This window comes from Rhinoderma darwinii, chromosome 4, assembly GCF_050947455.1.
Source record: "Rhinoderma darwinii isolate aRhiDar2 chromosome 4, aRhiDar2.hap1, whole genome shotgun sequence".
NCBI classification, from domain to species: Eukaryota; Metazoa; Chordata; class Amphibia; order Anura; family Rhinodermatidae; genus Rhinoderma; species Rhinoderma darwinii.
In genome coordinates, this window is record NC_134690.1 from 263,532,712 (window position 1) to 263,554,521 (window position 21,810).

Genomic DNA, 21,810 nt, shown 5'->3' on the forward strand with positions numbered 1-21,810 from the left:
ACATCCCTGGTCTAGCACTGAGCTGTGCCAAAGTCGTGCTGTGCTGTATCCACGTCTGACCTGCTCCACCTCGCCTGACGTCCGCCTGCTACCTAGTCCTAGCCGAGCCTGCCCTGCTGCTGTCTGAGCTGCCACAGGTACCTATAGACCTATAGACATTCACCTGCTCCCTGTTGGCTAGCTGCCTTACCGCCAAGGCGGTACGGCCCAGTGGGTCCACACACCCTTCGTGACACACATGTAGAGTATTGCCGTACCAAGGAGAACCCACATTACAGTTTATGGGGTGTATATCTCTGGTGGCGCACGCTGGGCACAATATATTGGACACTGAAATGGCATAGATATATAGAAAATTGCATATCTCACACTGCACCATATGCTGCGCATTACCTTTCAGACAATAACTGTGGGGTTAAAATGCTCACTACACCTCTAGATGAATGTCTTAGGGGTGTAGATTTTAAAATGGGGTCACTTCTTGGGGGTTTCAACTGTACTGGTACCTCAGGGGCTTCTGAATACAGCTCCAGTAGGCCAAATGGTGGTCCTTCCCTTCTAAGCCCTGCCGTGTGCCCAGGCAGCAGATAACAGCCACATGTAGGGTATTGCCATACCAAGGAAAAACCACATTACAATTTATAGGGTGTATATCTCCGGTGGCGCATGCTGGCCGCAATATATTGGACACTGAAATGGCATACATATATAGAAAATTGCAAATCTCACACTGCACCATCTGCTGCGCATTACCTTTTAGACAATACCTGTGGGATCAAAATGCTCACTACACCTCTAGATGAATGCCTTAAGGGGTGTTGATTTTAAAATGGGGTCACTTCTGTTGGGTTTCCATTGCTTTGATACCTCTGAGGCTCTGCAAATGCGACATGGCACCCGAAAACCAATCCAGCAAAATCTGGACCCCAACAAACACACAGCGCTCCTTCCCTTCTGAGGCCTCCCATGGGCCCAAACGGTAGTTGATCACCACAAATGGGGAATTGCCGCACTCAGGACAAATTGGGCAACAAAATGGGGTATTTTATTTCTTGTGAAAATAAGAAATTTTGATCAAAATTTACATCTTATTGGAAAAAATTTAATTTTTTAAATTTCACAGCCCAATTCAAAAGCGTGCTGTGAAAAAGCTGTGGGTCAAAATGGTAACAACAACCATAAATTCATTCCTTAAGGGGTGTAGTTTCCAAAATGGGGTCACTTTTGGGGGATTCCTACTGTTTGGCACCTCAACACCTCTTCAAACCTGGCATGATGCCTAAAATATATTCTAATAAAAAAGAGGCCCCAAAATGCACTAGGTGCTCCATTGCTTCTGAGGCCTGTGTTTCAGTCCACGAGCACACTAGAGCCACATGTGGGACATTTGTAAAAACTGCAGAATCTGGACAATACATATTTAGTAGTGTTTCTCTGGTAAAACCTTCTGTGTTACAGAAAAAAATGGAATAAAATTGAAATTCAGCAAGAAAAATGAAATTTGCAAATTTCACCTCTATTTTGCTTCAATTCCTGTGAAATGCCTAAAGGGTTAAAAAAAACTTTCTAAATGCTGTTTTGAATACTTTGAGGGGTATAGTTTTTAAAATGGGGTGTTTTATGGGGGTTTCTGATACATAGACTCCTCAAAGCCACTTCAGAACTGAACAGGTACCTTAAAAAAAAAAGACTTTTTACATTTTCTTAAAAATATGAGAAATTGCTGTTTATGTTCTAAGCCATGTAACGTCCAAGAAAAATAAAAGAATGTTCAAAAAATGATGCCAATCTAAAGTAGACATATGGGAAATGTGAACTAGTAACTATTTTGGGTGGTGTAATCATCTGTTTTACAAGCAGATGCATTTAAATTCAGAAAAATGCTATTTTTTTCTAAATTTTTTCTACATTTTGCAACTTTTCACAAATAAACACAATATATCGACCACATTTTATCACTAACATAAAGCCCAATGTCTCACGAGAATACAAACAATCTCAGAATCGCTTGGATAGGTTTAAGCATTCCGAAGTTATTACCACATATAGTGAAATATGTCAGATTTAAAAAATGGACTCTGAGCCTTAAGGCCAAAACAAGGCTGCGTCCTTAATATCACCCTGGGCAATGATGAATCAGTGAAATGACAATGTTGCCATTGAAGACCTATAAGAGATATAGATAACAGTAAATACACAAAATATGTGTAGGAGGAATCAATAGCTCCTCCTTTTAACTATTTAATTGGAAAACATCCAAAATCACCGCACAAAAAGAACATATTAAAAACCAGGATGATGTTGCCCTGATTAACCCTGATGCTGAGTATTTTGTAGATGGATCTCGATACTGGAGCGAAGACAAAGGACATTTCCTCACCGGGTATGCAGTGGTCCACAACGGTAAAGCCGTCATACAACAGTCCCTACCCTCCAGGCAGCACTAAAAGCTAACTAAATTCGCTGAGGCTTGTAAATTTGGTAAAGGACAGCATGTCAACATATTTACTGACTCCAGATATGCCTTTGGAGATGCACATGACTTTGGGACAATATTCAGAGACAGAGGGTTCTTGACCTCGGCAGGTAAACCTATAAAGAATGCAAAAGCAATAGAAGAACTTTTAGAATCACTGCACCTGCCAGACCAAGCAGCTATAGTCAAAGTACAGGCATACTCTAGTAACAGTGATCTCATATACAAAGGGAATAAGCCGAAACCTTTTAATCAACAATACTATATGTCACAGGGATTTCATACGCAAGGACACAAAGAGGTAAATGGGTGAACACCCCACCATATAACAGTATAAGTGTGTTCATTTGCTAAAGCTTTGCCATTTATATCACATATATTACAATTTTATACAGGGCATACTGTTGTTGTTATCCCCATATGAATTTGTATTTGAAAAACTAACAAAGGTTGGGTCCAACAAATTTAAACAGCTGTGCAGACAAGCAACTTGCCGGAGGAAGAAGACTTTGACGCGGAGGGTTTGTGGCAGTCATTATAAAACTCCACTAATCCGCCTACGAGGGAACTCACCCAAGCTCACAGTACAAAGTGCTGTATACAGCCCGGTGATGTACACCAACAAGAGACAATGACTGACAGATGAGAAGGGCCATACCAAATCCTGATGACATCAGCAATCATCAAAGTAAAGCAAAAGCCAAAGACCTGAGTGAACTAGTCAGCAGCATCCAAGTGTTTTACAGCAGAAGAACAGAAGACAGAAGTGGATGAAGATGTATGGGACTTGTTAATGAACTGATGGGACCCTATACCCAAACCTGAAATTGGTGATAGCATTATATTACTAGTTGCGGCCCTACTGAATATATTGTTTGATGTTTAAAATTATATAAATATATATATATATATATATAAATATATATATATATGTAAAGGATCTGCCAGGCACAGCTTCTGTGTCAACGCCCATAGGTAATCAGTCTGCACCTGCTTCTATGTCTGTGAGACTGACTCCATCTTCCACCACTCAGGATGGCAGGCTTAGGAGTGGGAGAGCCTATCACAGCCTGGCCAGACGGAGCTAGCTCCCGCCCTCTGTCTATTTATACCTGCCTTTCCTGTTCCTCCTTGCTTGTGATTCTTCTCTGTTGGTTTCCTGGCCCTGCTGCAGCTTCTTGAATTACTTATCCTCTGCTTGTGATTGACCTTGGCTTTTCTTACCACTCTTCTGCTCTGCGTATTTGTACCTCGCTCATCTCCTGTTTTGACTCGGCTCGTTCACCTCGCTTGTTGCTCACAGTGTTCCGTGGGCAACTTCCCCATTTCCCTTGCTTCTTTGTACCCTCATCTGTTTGTCTGTCGTGCACCTATTGAGTGTAGGGACTGTCGCCCAGTTGTACCCCGTCGCCTAGGGCAGGTCGTTGCAAGTAGGCAGGGACTGAGTGGCGGGTAGATTAGGGCTCACTTGTCTGTTTCCCTATCCCCACCATTACATAATCACAAGCCCATATACCTAGTCTACCCTTGTCCCTGACACTACTATGGACCCCCTTGAGACCCTGGCTCAGCAAATGCAGGGCCTCTCCCTACAGGTCAAGGCCCTGGCTCAGAGGGTCAACCAGCCTGATGCTACCATGGTAGTGCCCCTCACCTCATCTCTTGAACCCCACCTCAAGTTGCCTGACCGGTTCTCAGGGGACCGGAAGAATTTTTTCTCCTTTCGGGAGAGTTGTAGGCTCTATTTTCGCTTAAAGCCCCACTCCTCAGGTTCTGAGAGCCAGCGGGTTGGTATAATTATATCCCGGCTCCAGGAAGGGCCCCAAGAATGGGCCTTCTCCTTGGCTCCTGACGCCCCTGAACTTTCCTCCGTTGATCTTTTCTTTTCTGCTCTCGGACTCATCTTTGACGAGACTGACAAGACTGCCTTTGCCGAGAGTCAGCTGGTGACCTTCCATCTGGGTAAGAGACCTGTTGAGTGGTATTGTTCAGACTTTATGAAGTGGTCGGTAGCTTCTCGGTGGAATGACCCTGCCTTAAGGTGCCAGTTTAGGTTGGGTCTGTCGAACGCCCTGAAAGACCTGCTAGTTAGCTATCCCTCTTCTGACTCCCTTGACCAGGTTATGGCTTTAGCGGTACGACTTGACCGACGTCTCAGGGAACGACGACTTGAACGTTTTTGTGTTTTCTCCTCTGACTCCCCCATGATGCCTCCCGAGGTTCCGTTGCTTCGTTCTTCCACGGAAGACTCGGAGGTACCTATGCAACTCGGGGCCTCCGTGTCTCCCCAACAACGTAGAGAGTTCCGCAGGAAGAATGGTCTCTGCTTCTACTGTGGGGATGACAAGCATCAAGTGAACAACTGTCCTAGGCGTAAGAATAAGCAGCCGGAGGAACTTCCATGCCTAAGTGACCATCGGGGAGGTCACTTGGGCACACAGATATTTCCCGTAAATATGAAACGTAATAAAATCTTGCTTCCCTTTCAGGTCTCTTTTGGTGGTAGGTCTGCTACTGGCAGTGCCTTCGTGGATTCAGGGTCTTCTGCTAATATCATGTCTGTGGAATTTGCTATGTCTCTAGCTATGCCTTTGATTGATTTGCCTAAACCTGTCCCGGTAGTGGGTATCAACTCCACTCCTCTTGCTAATGGTTATTTTACACAGCATACCCCTGTTTTTGAACTCCTTGTTGGCTCCATGCATTTGGAGCAGTGCTCTGTACTGTTGATGCAGGGATTATCATTCGATTTGGTTTTAGGCCTTCCCTGGTTGCAGTTGCATAACCCCACGTTTGACTGGAATTCTGGGGATCTTACCAAATGGGGTAATGAATGCTTGACGTAATTTTTCTCTGTTAATTCTATTTCTCCCCCTGAGGAGGTGAACACGCTACCTGAGTTTGTTCAGGACTTTGCTGATGTTTTCTCTAGGGAGGCCTCCGAAGTGTTACCTCCTCATAGAGAATACGATTGCGCAATCGATTTGGTACCAGGAGCTAAGCTCCCTAAGGGTAGGATATTTAATCTCTCTTGTCCCGAACGTGAAGCCATGAGAGAGTATATCCAGGAATGCCTGGCCAAGGGTTACATTCGCCCCTCTACTTCTCCGGTAGGTCCTGGCTTCTTCTTCGTAGGGAAGAAGGATGGTTGTCTTAGGCCATGCATTGACTACCGAAACTTGAATAAGGTCACTGTAAGGAACCAGTATCCCCTTCCTTTGATTTTTGATCTCTTTAATCAGGTTCAGGGGGCCCAATGGTTCTCTAAGTTTGATCTACGGGGGGCCTATAACCTTATCCGCATCAAAGAGGGGGATGAGTGGAAGACTGCGTTTAACACGCCCGAAGGTCATTTCGAATACCTTGTCATGCCCTTTGGGTTGTGTAATGCTCCCGCGATCTTACAGAATTTCATAAATGAGATTTTAAAAGACTACCTGGGGGTATTTCTTGTAGTGTACCTTGATGACATACTTGTGTTTTCCAAGGACTGGTCCTCCCATATTGAGCATGTCAGGAAGGTGCTCCAGGTTCTTCGGGAAAACAAACTGTTTGCGAAGACCGAAAAATGTGTGTTTGGGGTGCAGGAGATACCATTTTTGGGTCAAATCCTCACTCCTCATGAATTCCGCATGGGCCCCGCCAAGGTCCAGGCTGTGGCGGAATGGGTCCAACCTGCCTCTCTGAAGGCGTTACAGTGCTTCTTGGGGTTCGCTAATTATTACAGGAGATTTATTGCTAACTTCTCGGTCATCGCTAAGCCTCTTACGGATCTCACTCGCAAAGGTGCTGATCTCCTCCACTGGCCTCCTGAGGCTCTCCAGGCTTTTGAAGTCCTTAAGAAGTGCTTTATCTCGGCCCCGGTGTTGGTTCAGCCCAACCAAATGGAGCCATTTATCGTGGAGGTTGACGCGTCCGAGGTGGGAGTGGGGGCTGTCTTGTCCCAGGGTACCAGGTCCCTTACCCATCTCCGTCCCTGTGCCTACTTCTCCAGGAAGTTTTCGCCCACTGAGAGTAACTATGATATTGGCAACCGCAAACTCTTAGCCATTAAATGGGCATTTGAAGAGTGGCGCCACTTCCTGGAGGGGGCTATGCACCCGGTAACGGTCCTTACCGACCACAAGAATCTGGTTTTCCTAGAGTCTGCCCGGAGGCTAAGCCCGAGACAAGCTCGATGGGCGTTGTTTTTTACCAGATTCAACTTTTTGGTCACCTATAGGGCTGGGTCTAAAAATATTAAGGCTGATGCACTGTCGCGTAGCTTCATGGCCAGCCCTCCTTCGGAGGAAGATCCTACTGTGTTTTGCCTCCAGGTATAATGATTTCCTCTATTGATTCTGATTTAGTCTCTGAAATTGCGGCTGATCAAGGTTCAGCTCCCGGGAACCTTCCTGAGAACAAGCTGTTTGTTCCCCTGCAATTCCGGCTAAGGGTACGTAGGGAAAATCATGACTCCGCACGATCTGGTCATCCAGGCATCCTGGGTACCAAGCACCTCATTGCCAGAAACTATTGGTGGCCTGGGTTGCCTAAAGACGTTAAGGCCTACGTCGCCGCTTGTGAGGTTTGTGCTAGGTCCAAGACTCCCAGGTCCCGACCAGCGGGTTTACTACGTTCTTTGCCCATTCCCCAGAGACCTTGGACCCATATCTCCATGGATTTTATCACCGATTTGCCTCCATCTCAAGGCAAGTCGGTGGTGTGGGTTGTAGTAGACCGCTTCAGTAAGATGTGCCACTTTGTGCCCCTCAAGAATCTACCCAATGCTAAGACGTTAGCTACCTTGTTTGTCAAACACATCCTGCGTCTCCATGGGGTCTCTGTCAATATTGTTTCTGACAGAGGGGTACAATTTGTTTCACTGTTTTGGAGAGCCTTCTGTAAAAAGTTGGAGATTGATCTGTCCTTCTCCTCTGCCTTCCATCCTGAAACTAATGGCCAAACTGAGAGGACTAATCAGTCTCTAGAACAATATTTAAGGTGTTTTATCTCTGACTGTCAATATGATAGGGTCTCATTCATTCCCCTCGCCGAATTTTCCCTTAATAACCGGGTCAGTAACTCATCAGGGGTCTCCCGTTTTTCTGTAATTTTGGGTTTAATCCACGGTTCTCCTCCGTTTTACCTGGTAGTTCCAACAATCCCGAGGTAGAGGTCGTCCATCGGGAACTGTGCACAGTCTGGGCCCAGGTTCAGAAGAACCTAGAGGCGTCCCAGAGCATACAAAAATCTCAGGCAGATAGAAGACGTTCTGCTAACCCCTTTTTTATGGTCGGGGATCTGGTGTGGCTATCGTCAAAAAATTTGCGCCTTAAAGTCCCGTCCAAGAAGTTTGCTCCCCGGTTTATAGGGCCGTACAAGGTAATTGAAGTCCTCAATCCTGTCTCCTTCCGACTGGAGTTGCCCCCATCTTTTCGAGTACACGACGTGTTTCATGCCTCCCTCCTTAAATGCTGCTCCCCGTCCTTGGCTCTCTCGAGGAAACCTCCGGTCCCTGTTCTCACCCCTGAGGGGGTAGAATTCGAGGTGGCCAAGATTGTGGACAGCAAGATGGTCCAAGGCTCCCTCCAGTACCTGGTCCATTGGAGAGGATACGGGCCTGAGGAGAGGACTTGGGTACCCGCCCGGGATGTTCACGCTGGGTTATTGGTCAGGAGGTTTCACCTTCGTTTCCCCAATAAACCAGGTCCACCTAGAAAGGGGGGGTACTGTAAAGGATCTGCCAGGCACAGCTTCTTTGTCAACGCCCATAGGTAATCAGTCTGCACCTGCTTCTATGTCTGTGAGACTTACTCCATCTTCCACCACTCAGCATGGCAGGCTTAGGAGTGGCAGAGCCTATCACAGCCTGGCCAGACGGAGCTAGCTCCCACCCTCTGTCTATTTATACCTGCCTTTCCTGTTCCTCCTTGCTTGTGATTCTTCTCTGTTGGTTTCCTGGCCCTGCTGCAGCTGTAATGACGGGGGTGGGGAGACAGACAAGTGAGCCCTAATCTACCCGCCACTCAGTCCCTGACTACTTGCAACGACTGCCCTAGGCGACGGGGTACAACTGGGCGACGGTCCGGGGGAGAAAGGGGCAGTTGCCCACGGCAACACCGTGAGCAACAAGAGAAGTGAACAAGCCGAGTCAAACCAGGAGAGTACGAGGTGCCAAACGCAGAGCAGGAGAGTAGTGAACAAGCCGAGTCAAACCAGGAGAGTACGAGGTACCAAACGCAGAGCAGGAGAGTAGTCAGCAAGCCGGGGTCAATATGAAGCAAGGACAAATAGTACAAGAAGCTGCAGCAGGGCCAGGAAACCAAACGAGAAGAATGACAAGCAAGGAGGAACAGGAAAGGCAGGTATAAATAGACAGAGGGTGGGAGCTAGCTCCGTCTGGCCAGGCTGTGATAGGTTCTCCCACTCCTAAGCCTGCCACCCTGAGTGGTGGAAGATGGAGTCAGTCTCACAGACATACAAGCAGGTGCAGACTGATTATCTATGGGCATTGACCCAGAAGCTGTGCCTGGCAAATCCTTTACAGCAGCTTCTTGAATTACTTATCCTCTGCTTGTGATTGACCTTGGCTTTTCTTACCACTCTTCTGCTCTGCGTATTTGTACCTCGCTCATCTCCTGGTTTGACTCGGCTCATTCACCTCGCTTGTTGCTCACGGTGTTCCGTGGGCAACTTCCCCATTTCCCTTGCTTCTTTGTACCCTTGTCTGTTTGTCTGTCGTGCACCTATTGAGTGTAGGGACTGTCGCCCAGTTGTACCCCGTCGCCTAGGGCAGGTCGTTGCAAGTAGGCAGGGACTGAGTGGCGGGTAGATTAGGGCTCACTTGTCTGTTTCCCTATCCCCACCATTACAATATATATATATATATATATATATATATATATATATATATATATATACATATATATATATATATAATTTCTGTAATTTAATATGAGAAATAGGGGGATTTGTGATGGATGGTTAATGTGCTTATATTCTTATAATAAAATGACAGTGTGAATTATCAAGCAGGATGCCGAATTTTGCAGAGATGTATCCTCCATCTTAAATGACCTTCTCACTTAGTTCTGCAAGAAATATATTATCTCTATGTATTCTTCTATGCGGCCTTCATGCGTTAGTAGCTGTCAGTCTGGCAGAACGCCTAGACATGAAATAATCATCACAATTGCAATTAATTCTCTTTATCCCAGTATTTCACACACATATTTGAAAACATCACATATACTTATGAAAACCTCCTACAATGGTATTGTTTGTAGGCCAGGACTTGCGGGTGGTAGAAAGATCACGTGACCTCATTTGGAAGGTACTTTTTTACATATCTTTCAGTCTTACATGTGAAATTTTATGATTGGTTGTTCCATGCAAGGTAACACCCTGATTAGGGGTAGGCCCTGAGGGTATGTTAATTTATGTATCTTGATTATAAAGAGAGAGTACATTGATTTAGACAAGAGATTACTATTGTCTTTATTGGTCTCCCAGTGCACTGCTGATAATTCAATTACCTATTGGAATACCAGCTGACAAAGCAGAGGGAGCCCATTGTAGTGCCCATCCCAAAAGGTGCCTCCTAGAAAAGGGTTTCTTCAACAAGGGCGTATTCAGACAAGTGTTGTAAAAACTCATCACTGTTTCTTCAGGAAAAAAAAAATTACGATTTTACATTAGTGTTCAATCAGCAGTCTGTCAGAGTGTGTTTCGTGTGACAGTTATTCACATCCGCGTAGCATAAGTGATAATCAGTATTTTACGTACGTCAAAAAAAACTGACGCTGCTTTGGCAGTACTTTCTGCTTTCTTTTCAGCATCTGCTAGCAACCCATCAATGAAAAACGATCTTCACTCGGATGGCATCCATTTGCAGTCCGTTTTTTTTTTCACTGACCCATTGATTTGAATTGGCAAGTCTAGTGTGAGAATTGGACCAAAGTAGTGCATTTTGCAATTTTCTCTGCATGGTCCAGTTTGTGAAATGAGATATGTTAATTGTCCCATTGACATTAGTCTGTCAGTGTTCAGTCAGTGTTCGGTCTGTTCTACACTTGAACAGCAGCCAGACGTGAATAATACTTGTCTGAATAGGGGTTAAAAGGGGTTAAAATACCTGCCAACATGAGTTAACTAGCTCTTGGTTTTTTCCCGGCTTCAGTAAACGGTCAAACTTGCTAGCATGGTACCAACATTTTAAAATGTGTGGTGCCAGGAGGTACTGTATTTACAATTTCTCTCTGTTTGCTAGTTAATATGGGCTTTTTGACTGATCTAAGAAATTGAACGGCTTTCTCAAAGGAGTCCAGTTATGAGCTAAATAAAATTTGCAGCTTTGCTGCAAATTTGGTGTATATTTTTTAAAGGTGTTTTCCCACAAAACACATGTATCTTTTTTCCTCATCGCTGGGGGTCCCAGCGGTCGGAACCCCAGCAATCACACATGTATCCGCTATCCTATCCCTATCCCAAACTTTTTAGCATGGCGTGGCGATAAAAAAAAAGAGATGAAGTTCCCAGTGTGCCACGCTAGTAAACACCAGTTCAGAGGGGGTGCACATAGGAGAGACAGTGGCTACTGAACACCAGCTTCGGGAAGGGGGGTGCACATAGGAGAGGCCATGGCCACTGAACACCAGCTTCGAGGGCGGGTTGTACATAGGACAGGCCACAGTCACTGAACACCAGCTTCAGGGGGTGTGCACATAGGAGAGACTGTTGCTACTGAACACCAGCTTTAGGGGTGGACATTTATAGTGGATTGAGCTGCCAGACATTTTTTTGTGGTGGGGTGGGGAGCAGCGTCGGACTGGCCCACCGGAGGATTCTCAGGAAAGCCCAGGCAGCGAGCTGCTTTTATCTGGCAGCAGAACAGGGAGACATTGTACCCCTGACCCGCTAATTACTCTTGTAGGCAGGGCTGGCGTTAGGGCCCTCTGCCGACTATAGCAGCCAAAGCGGTTTTACGGAGCCCGAAGCATGAGGGGGCCTACGGTGCTGTGAAGGATGGAGTGGACAGAAGTTAATGTTTATAATAATTTTCTTTCTTTAATAAAATATAGACTATAGAGTTGTGTACATAATTGTGATGAAGCAATAGTAATAGGATTAGATAAGTATACGTGGCAAGATGGCCCCTGAACAGGGACTACGCACTAATAAAATAACAAGTCACTTCCTGGTATGAACAAACTATGAACTATGAAGACATATCTAAAGGACCAGATAAGGGTGAACCTATCCAAGGATGACACAAAGTAACAAGAGGCTTACAGTGATACGTGCTTTTATAAAAGTGTGATAACATGTACCCACCCCCAGGAGAAAGGAGATATAGAACAAATGTGTGTAATAAATAAATCAGTGACGCCTGATGCTGAGTGAGGAGCTTTGTACCAGACTCTGTGTGGTGTGATTCCTTTCGTACGAACTCAGCGTATTATCCCTGCCGGTTGAGACTGATTAGTACCCGAACATTTTGGCGCTCGACGTGGGGCCACACTCGAGGGATAAGCCGTGTCCGTGATCGACGACCCCCAGACGCCTCAACATTGAATCGCCAGCCACGCTCCCAGGAAGTCTGATCAGCTTCAAATAAAACACGGTAAGGTTAAGTTCATGTTTATGAATATTGGCTCTTATCCGTGTGGGAGAGTGAGCAGGTGATAAGATACCGAGGTATTTGGAGTCGATCCCGGCCACACTCTCAGCGACAGAGAGTTAACCCGCTGTGTGGTTCCAAGAATCATAGTATAGATAGTCGCGTCTCGCCGGCATAGGTGATAAGTATAAGTGTGATAATTTAATTGGTCGCAGGGTATAGGTTGATACCATTAAGACGACAGGTGTAATAATTTAATTTAATTGGTCGCAGGGTATAGGTTGATACCATTAAGACGACAGGTGTAATAATTTAATTTAATTGGTCGCAGGGTATAGGTTGATACCATTAAGACGACAGGTGTAAGTGTAATAATTTAATTGGTCGCAGGGTATAGGTTGATACCATTAAGACGACAGGTGTAAGTGTAATAATTTAATTGGTCGCAGGGTATAGGTTGATACCATTAAGACGACAGAGACAGACAGTCAGTTATAATTGTGTTAAAAAAAAATAAAAAAAAAATTGTGTTTTGTGTTCAGAAACATCGAGAATAAGGTTTCATTCTCAGGACGGTGTTAAATATAGAACAGTATGTTTAATGTGTTTAAAACAAAGAGACAGGCAAAGGAATGTGGTTCATTAACCGCAAAAGAGATAGTAGAAAAAAGAGAAGGCAAGAAGAATGTAGAAAATAGTAAGAAAGTTATGCACATATGTGGCATATTTATAGATGGAAGAATGGGCTGCAGCTCTTAGGGAAAACAAGGGAAGATTAAGTGACGAAGGAAAGTTAGATGAAGCATTAGCTTGGCAAAGAACAGCCATAGCCATAACTAAAGACAAGTTTACTGAGCAAGAAATACGAGACAGAAAGGGTAAAATCATCAAATATGTGTATTACAAAGAACGTGTCCAGCCACCGCCCTATAATGGCGACGGTGGAATTCTAACTTCGTGGGAGTGTCCCAGTTGTGGTTAACAGAACCCGCCCCAAGTTGAATATTGTGTATCATGTCACTTTCCACGCCCCGATCCTCCCATATATGCCACGCCTTCGGCACCACTCCCCGCCCCAGGAGGCCATCTTGGTACACCTAAACCTGTTGTTCCGTTATATCCGGTACTCACACAAGAAGGTGGATTTTATAAGCCCCCTCCGTAGGATGTGGCCACGCCCGGCCCAACCAAATCAGTATGAAATAATCACCTTGTTAATTTTGTCATTTGTAGTGTTTTTTCTATTTACAGAAGTTCCAGTTTTAGTTCACTGATGAAACAACACGTCATCATAATATAGAGATGGTGGCCGTCAGATTGTACGGTTAAACATTAACGTAGATAATTCCTGTACAATGGTGTGATAAATGATTGCAGATACGTATGTTGTTTTGCCGGCATTGAAAGTGTTAAGATTGTGAGAAGCTGCGAGTTTGTGACCTCCCTCCCCCCTAAAGTGTGCTGTGTTTGAGAGGAGGAGGAGGGGGGCTGACTGGGTGCAGTCTGCAGGGCTGATGAGACAAAGGGATTTCAATATGCACTGCTGAGATATATATATATCAGTAATGTCTACAAACCTAAATACATTTCTTCTCTTTTGCGCAAGCGCTGTTGGTTATAAAAGTTACGATATTTATGTGTTATGATGTGATCAGATTTCATGTGTTTTGATAATTCAGATGTATTAAACTACAGATACTGTGAGACACGGGGGTTTGAAAATGTATGTGCCCCCACCGTTCCCTATTTTTATATACTGTTTATTGGTTTGCAGTAATTAATGTGATCAGAGATAATATTTTCTGTTTTATTGAATAACTAACTACAATTGTTTTGTTTTTGATTTCACACATGAGTTATGTCATGGTAAAGATCAAATGTTTGTCAGGAAAAAGTCATTTTTGTTTCAGGCTGTTGTACATTACAAGGGGTTAAATTAGTGTTATGTTGAGATGTAGTTGTGAACTCTGCTACATCACTCTCGCAGAGTCCACAAAGGGGGGAAGGGTGAAGGAACTGATCAGGTACAATTTTGGTTTATGTGTAAGAGACCATCCCCCTCCAGCAAAGTTACACAGGAGGCGAGGTGACATCACTCACACGAGTCTTTATGGATTTAGATGAGGGAGAAGGCAAAACAAAACTTGTCTGGACATTGTTAATTTGATGTAAAGTTTTTGGGAATGTTTTATTTTTATTTGTTTTTGTATTAATCAAGTATTTGCAGAACCTGATAAAAGTGAGATTCTCAAAGTATTCTGGATTATCAGCTGAATGAGGAGGAGTTGTGTTTGGTAGCGGCTTGTGACACCAATCCATGGAGTACCTCTACGCAAGCATATACTTTGTACTGTACTGAACAAAATGGACATGCCACTGCAGTTCTCACACAAAGTCATGGACCACAGCAGCGCCCGGTAGCATATTATTCAGCTAGACTAGACCCTGTGGCCCGAGGTTCCCCATCATGTGTGAGAGCTATCATTGCTGTAAATTCAATGTTAAACAAGGCCTCAGATTTGGTCCTGGCATTTCCACCACATGATATATATATTACTGCTATTCTAACTCAAGTACAACCTAAGCATTTGTCCACTGCAAGACATTTGAGATTAATCTGTGCGCTTCTTCTCCCTGAGCAGGTTACTTTACACCGCTGTACTACATTGAACCCAGCTACCTTACTGCCTTTGGAGCAAGGGGGAGAAGACGTAGGTAAAGTATGGTCACAATTTTTGTCTGAAACTGATGAACATGATTGTATGGCCCTTATGGCCCAGGAAACAGTGGGCTTCGCACATGTAAAAGATACCCCACTCCAAAACCCAGACCTAAATACTCTTTGTGGATGGTTCAAGGTATTTTGTAGAAGGATCTTTTCTTACAGGATATGCAGTAACCACCGAAGATGTAGTCCTACAATAAGCAGCCTCCTTACCAGCGTCCCGCTCAGCACAAGAAGTGGAGCTTAAGGCCCTGGCAGCAGCATGCCAACATGCAGAAGGAAAGACAGCAAATATATACTCTGACTCTCAATTAGCAGTAGTAAACATTAAAAGCTCACACTAAGGTGAGTTCACCAGAGACAAAAGGAAATGCTTTGGCAGACCAAGCCGCAAAAGCAAGCAGCACAGAAGCTACCCGTGTTAGCAGCCGTATGTCAGATAAAAGATCCAGAGGAAACAAGACCAGCTGTAAGCCCGGAACTACGGCAAAAACTTCAAGGACAAGCAACAAAAGAAGAAAAAGACAAGTGGACGGCCCAAGGAGCAACGCTACGAAAAGATGGCCTCTGGCAATGCCAGAATAAACTGTGCCTGCCTAAGACAATGTTCCCAATGATGGCCCAAATAACACATGGAGAGACACACCAGTCAAAAACGGCAATGATGGACTTGGTAAACAAGGTGTGGTATGCTCCAGGGTTTAGTGTGATGGCCAGCAGTTTTACACAAGGATGCATGATCTGTGCAACACATAATATTGGAAGAACTGTAAAAGTACCACAGAAGCACACACCCAGACCTATATATCCGTTCCAGAGACTGCAGATAGACTATATTCAACTACCCAAAGTTGGTACCTAGGAGTATGTGCTTGTTTGTATTGATCTCTTTTCAGGATGGCCAGAAGCTTTTCCAGTAACCAAAGCTACAGCCGTAGCCACAGCAAAGAAACTGATCAACGAGGTGGTGTGCAGATATGGAGTTCCAGAGATGATCAAGAGAGACAGAGGAACTCATTTTACGGGTGAAATCATGAACCATGTGTTGTCAGCTCTAGGCATAAGTCAAGCCCTACATACACTATACCATCCACAAAGCAGTGGGAAGGTTGAGAGACTAAATGGGACTCTCAAATTGAAAATCCAAAAAGCAATGGTAGAAAACGGGAAACCATGGACCGAGTGTCTACCATTAGCCTTGTTCTCAGTAAGATACACGCCCACAAAAAGAACAGGTCTCAGCCCATATGAGATCTTATTTGGGTCGGCTCCCAGATTAGGATGTTATTTTCCACAGGTGCTCCAAATGCAGTATGGTAGACTAACAGATTATGTATCAACACTGAACAAACAATTGACCAAGGTGCATGCACAAGTATTTGCTTCCATTCCAGGTCCTGATTCAGTTGAAGGGACGTATAAGCTAGAACCAGGAGATTGGGTCATTGTCAAAAGACACGTGAGGAAGAGCCTTGAGCCACGGTTTGATGGTCCTTTTCAAGTTTTGCTCGTTACAAGCACCTCAGTGAAGCTCGAAGGAAAGGCAAGCTGGATTCACGCCAGTCATTGTAAAAAGGTTCTTCAGCCAGAAGAATGAAGATCTTTGCGGTCGTTGCGGCGGTTGTTGCGTGTGCTCTTATACAAAAAGGCAGAACTGCTACTCCTGTACACGTAATCAGTACAGAATCACTGGAACAGTTCAGGACAGGGTGGGCGAATGCCACAGTGGATAGAAAGCAGGGTAACTACACCTGTAAGGCCAATGCCCCGTGTTATACTACAAATGTGACTACAACCGAAGGGACTTGGAAAAAAGGGCCACATGGAGGGACTGTGTACCTCCACATAGACAAAACAGCCAACATTAGCATACAAGAAGAGACTGGGACTGTGGTTTTGTTGTTATGAACCAGATTTACAATATCTACAGAAATATACAACCAGTAAAAATAGAAACAAAATGATAAATAAGATTTATGAAAGATGCAACAAGGAGAGGCTCAACTCTACGATTGTAATAAAAGAAACTGATGGGATGATATTATGTATGAATAATAGCCAAATAAGAAATAGGAGATATTTTGTATTCTTGATAACAATTTTAAGAGATATTTAGGAGTATTGAATGGTATACAGTTAGAAACCCAAGAGACCATCTCTCAAAATAGTCACATATTTACAAGGGGAAAAAAGAGATCTGAAAGGAAGTTTTGACCCCCATGTGTATATAGATGCTATAGGAGTCCCAAGGGGGGTCCCAGATGAATTCAAGGCCCGGGATCAGGTAGCAGCTTGATTTGAATCATTAATCCCTATGATCACAGCTAACAAAAATGTAGATTGGATAAATTATATCTATTACAACCAGCAACGGTTTGTTAACTATACTAGGGACGCTTTACAAGGTCTAGCTGACCAGTTAGGACCCACATCTACTATGACTTTCCAGAACCGTATGGCCCTTGATATGATACTAGCAGAAAAAGGAGGCGTTTGTGCCATGATAGGTACTACCTGTCGTACTTTTATTCCAGATAACACAGGACCAAACGGCAAAGTAACCATGGCAATCAAACAGATTGTTTCTTTATCCGAGGAATTAAAACGAAATTGAGGTTTCACAGACCCATGGGATCAGTATTTCTCATGGTTAACCGGATGGCAGAAAATTCTGGCCCAAATTGGGATTGTAATCTTAATCTTTCTAGTGCTTTTCGCAGTTATTGCTTGTTGTGTATTACCATGTATGAAGAAATTAATGACTAAAACTATAACTGAAGTAACTCCCACTTTTATGTTTTCTTCAGAAATTGAAGGACTTTTACCAACTCCATCCATGAAAACAACCACCCTTTATCGAGACTATTGTTCTGAAGATGAATAGATAGTGTAGGGTGTGCACCGACTCTTTAAGTCCAGCTACAAAGGGGGGTCTCCTAATAGGGGAGGCTCGTCTCAAACTGGTGAAAAAATCCTTTTACTCCCCTTTCCCAGAGCACGGACACACTTAGGTTAAGAAATGAAGAAAATAATGATAAAAGGGGGGACTGTGAAGGATGGAGTGGACAGAAGTTAATGTTTATAATAATTTTCTTTCTTTAATAAAATATAGACTATAGAGTTGTGTACATAATTGTGATGAAGCAATAGTAATAGGATTAGATAAGTATACGTGGCAAGATGGCCCCTGAACAGGGACTACGCACTAATAAAATAACAAGTCACTTCCTGGTATGAACAAACTATGAACTATGAAGACATATCTAAAGGACCAGATAAGGGTGAACCTATCCAAGGATGACACAAAGTAACAAGAGGCTTACAGTGATACGTGCTTTTATAAAAGTGTGATAACATGTACCCACCCCCAGGAGAAAGGAGATATAGAACAAATGTGTGTAATAAATAAATCAGTGACGCCTGATGCTGAGTGAGGAGCTTTGTACCAGACTCTGTGTGGTGTGATTCCTTTCGTACGAACTCAGCGTATTATCCCTGCCGGTTGAGACTGATTAGTACCCGAACAGTGCTAGAGGCTGCCACATTCACTTGTATCTGCTTTCTCAGGACGCAGATACAATTGTAGTATAGGCTGCAGGCCACGTTAGGCCTGCAGCCTATAACACGCTGGAACGGAGTCCCTGCGCAGGCCGGTGTGATGACGTCAGTGCATCACGCTGGGTCCTGTCTGAGGCGGTGGAGCGCTCCGTCCGTCGCGGGAACAGGGATAGGTAAGTACAATTTTTTTGGGGGCTGGCTGTGTGGCGCTTTATACAATGGGGTGTGTGGCACTATCTGCTAGGGGGGCTGTGTGTCCCTATTTACTAGGAGGGCTGTGTGGCACTATACAGGGGGAGGGCTGTGTGGCACTATCTATTTGGTGGGGCTGTGTGGCGCTATCTACTGGGGGGGTTGTGTGGCGCTATCTACTTGGGGGGCTGTGTAGCGCTATCTACTAGAAAGGCTTTGTGGTGCTATCTACTAGGGGGGCTGTGTGGCACTATACACGGGGAGGGCTGTGTGGCACTATCTACTAGGGAGGCTGTGTGTCACTATACAGGAGGAGGGCTGTGTGGCGGTATCTCGTGGGGGGCTGTGTGGTGCTGTTTACAGAGGGGCTGTGTGGCAATATACAGGGGGAGGCCTGTGTGGCACTATCTACTAGGGAGGCTGTGTGGCTCTATCTACAAGGGGGGGGCTATGTGTGTAACGCTATCTAAAAGAGCGGGACTGTGTGTAGCACTATCTACAAGAGGGGGACTGAGTGTTGTACTATCTACAAGAGGGGTGGCTGTGTGTGACACTATCTGCAAGAGGGGGCTGTGTGTGGCACATTCCACAAGAGGGGGGCCATGTGTGGCACTATCTACAGGGGGCTGTGGGTCCCTATTTACTAGGGGGGCTGTGTGGCACTATCTACTAGGAGGGGCTGTGTGGCAGTATACAGGGGGCTGTGTGGCGCTATCTACTAGGCAGGGATGTGTGGCGCTATCTACTGGAGGATTGTGTGGCACTCTATACAAGTGGGGTGCTATACTGTGGGAGGGCTGTGTGGCACTATCTACTTGGGGGGCTGTGTGGCGTTATCTCATAGGGGGGCTGTGTGGTGCTATCTACAGGGTGTTGTCTGGCAATATACAGGGGGAGGGCTGTGTGGCACTACATACTAGGGGGACTGTGTGGCACTATATGGGGGGAATGTGGCACTATCTACCAGAGGGGGTCTGTGTGTGTAGCTCTATCTACAAGAGGGGGGCTGTATGTGTGGCCCTATCTACAAGAGGGGGACTGTGTGTGGCACTATCCACAAGAGGGGTGGCTGTGTGTGGCACTATCTACAAGAGGGGGGGCCATGTGTGATACTACCTACAGGGGGTTGTGTGTCCCAAATTACTAGGGGGGCTGTGTGGCACTATCTACTAGGAGGGGCTATGTGGCACTATACAGGGGGGCTGTGTGATGCTATCTACTTGGCGGGGCTATGTGTCGCTATCTACTGAAGGATTTTGTGGCACTATATACAAGTGGGGTGTGTGGCACTATCTACTAGGGGGGCTGTGTGACGCAATGTACTAGAGGGCTGTGTGGTGCTATACAGGGGACGGCTGTGTGGCACTATCTACTGTGGGGCTGTGTGGCACTATACTGGGGAGGGTTGTGTGTTGCTATCTACTAGGATGGCTGTGTGGCACTATGCAGGGGGAGGGCTGTGTGGCACTATCTCCTAGGGGGGCTGTGTGGTGCTATCTACAGAGGGCTGTGTGGCAATATACAGGGGGGCTGTGTGGCACTATCTACTAGGGGGACTGTGTGGCACTATATGGGGGCTGTGTGGTACTACCTACAGGGGGCTGTGTGTCCCTAATTACTAGGGGGCTGTGTGGCACTATCTACTAGGAGGGGCTGTGTGTCACTATACAGGGGGGCTGTGTGGTGCTATTTACTTGGCGGGCTGTGTGGCGCTATCTACTGGAGGATTGTTTGGCACTATATACAAGTGGGGTGTGTGGCACTATCTACTAGGGGGGCTGTGTGACACAATCTACTAGGGGGCTGTGGGGTGCTATACAGGGGAGGGCTGTGAGGAGCTATCTACTAGGATGGCTGTGTGGCACTATGCAGGGGGAGGGCTGTGTGGCACTATCTACTAGGAGTGCTGTGTTGCATTATCTCCTAGGGGGGATGTGTGGTGCTATCTACAGGGGGCTGTGTGGCAATATACAGGGGGGGGGGCTGCGTGGCACTATCTACTAGGGGGACTGTGTGGCACTATATGGGGGTTGTGTGGCACTATCTACAAGAGGGGGCTGTGTGTGTAGCACTATCTACAAGAGGGGGACTGTGTGTATGGCACTATCTACAAGAGGGGGCTGTGTGTGGCACTATCTACAAGACGGGGCTGTGTGTGGCACTGTCTACAAGATGAGTGGCTGTGTGTGGCACTATCTACTAGGGAGGCTGTGTGACTCTATCTACAAGGGGGGGCTGTGTGTGCAACGCTATCTAAAAGAGGGGGACTGTGTGTGGCACTATCTACAAGAGGGGGACTGGGTGTGGCACTATCTACAAGAGGGTGGCTGTGTGTGACACTATCTGCAAGAGGGGGCTCTGTGTGGCACTATCTACAAGAGGGGGGCCATGTGTGGCACTATCTACAGGGGGCTGTGGGTCCCTATTTACTAGGGGGGCTGTGTGGCACTATCTACTAGGAGGGGCTGTGTGGCACTATACAGGGGGCTGTGTGGCGCTATCTACTAGGCAGGGATGTGTGGTGCTATCTACTGGAAGATTGTGTGGCACTCTATACAAGTGGGGTGCTATACTGGGGGAGGGCTGTGTAGCACTATCTACTTGGGGGCTGTGTGGCGTTATCTCATAGGGGGGCTGTGTGGTGCTATCTACAGGGGGCTGTGTGGCAATATACAGGGGAGGGCTGTGTGGCACAACCTACTAGGGGGACTGTGTGGCACTATATGGGGGGAATGTGGCACTATCTACCAGAGAGGGTCTGTGTGTGTAGCTCTATCTACAAGAGGGGGCTGTATGTGTGGCACTATCTACAAGAGGGGGACTGTGTGTGGCACTATCCACAAGAGGGGTAGCTGTGTGTGGCACTATCTACAAGAGGGGGGCCATGTGTGACACTACCTACAGGGGGTTGTGTGTCCCAAATTACATGGGGGGCTGTGTGGCACTATCTACTAGGAGGGGCTGTGTGGCACTATACAGGGGGGCTGTGTGATGCTATCTACTTGGCGGGGCTGTGTGTCGCTATCTACTGGAGGATTGTGTGGCACTATATACAAGTGGGGTGTGTGGCACTATCTACTAGGGGGGCTGTGTGACACAATGTACTAGAGGGCTGTGTGGTGCTATACAGGGGACGGCTGTGTGGCACTATCTACTGTGGGGCTGTGTGGCACTATACTGGGGAGGGCTGTGTGGTGCTATCTACTAGGATGGCTGTGTGCCACTATGCAGGGGGAGGGCTGTGTGGCACTATCTACT

At 45.9% G+C, this 21,810-nt stretch overlaps 1 long non-coding RNA gene across 1 annotated transcript; it reads left to right on the plus strand.

Moving 5' to 3' along the window:
- Positions 1-11,478: 11,478 nt before the first annotated feature.
- On the plus strand, positions 11,479-18,226 carry LOC142759821 (uncharacterized). Its single transcript, XR_012883201.1, has 2 exons — positions 11,479-12,080; positions 17,610-18,226. It is a non-coding gene; the product is annotated as an uncharacterized LOC142759821 (long non-coding RNA).
- Positions 18,227-21,810: the final 3,584 nt, after the last annotated feature.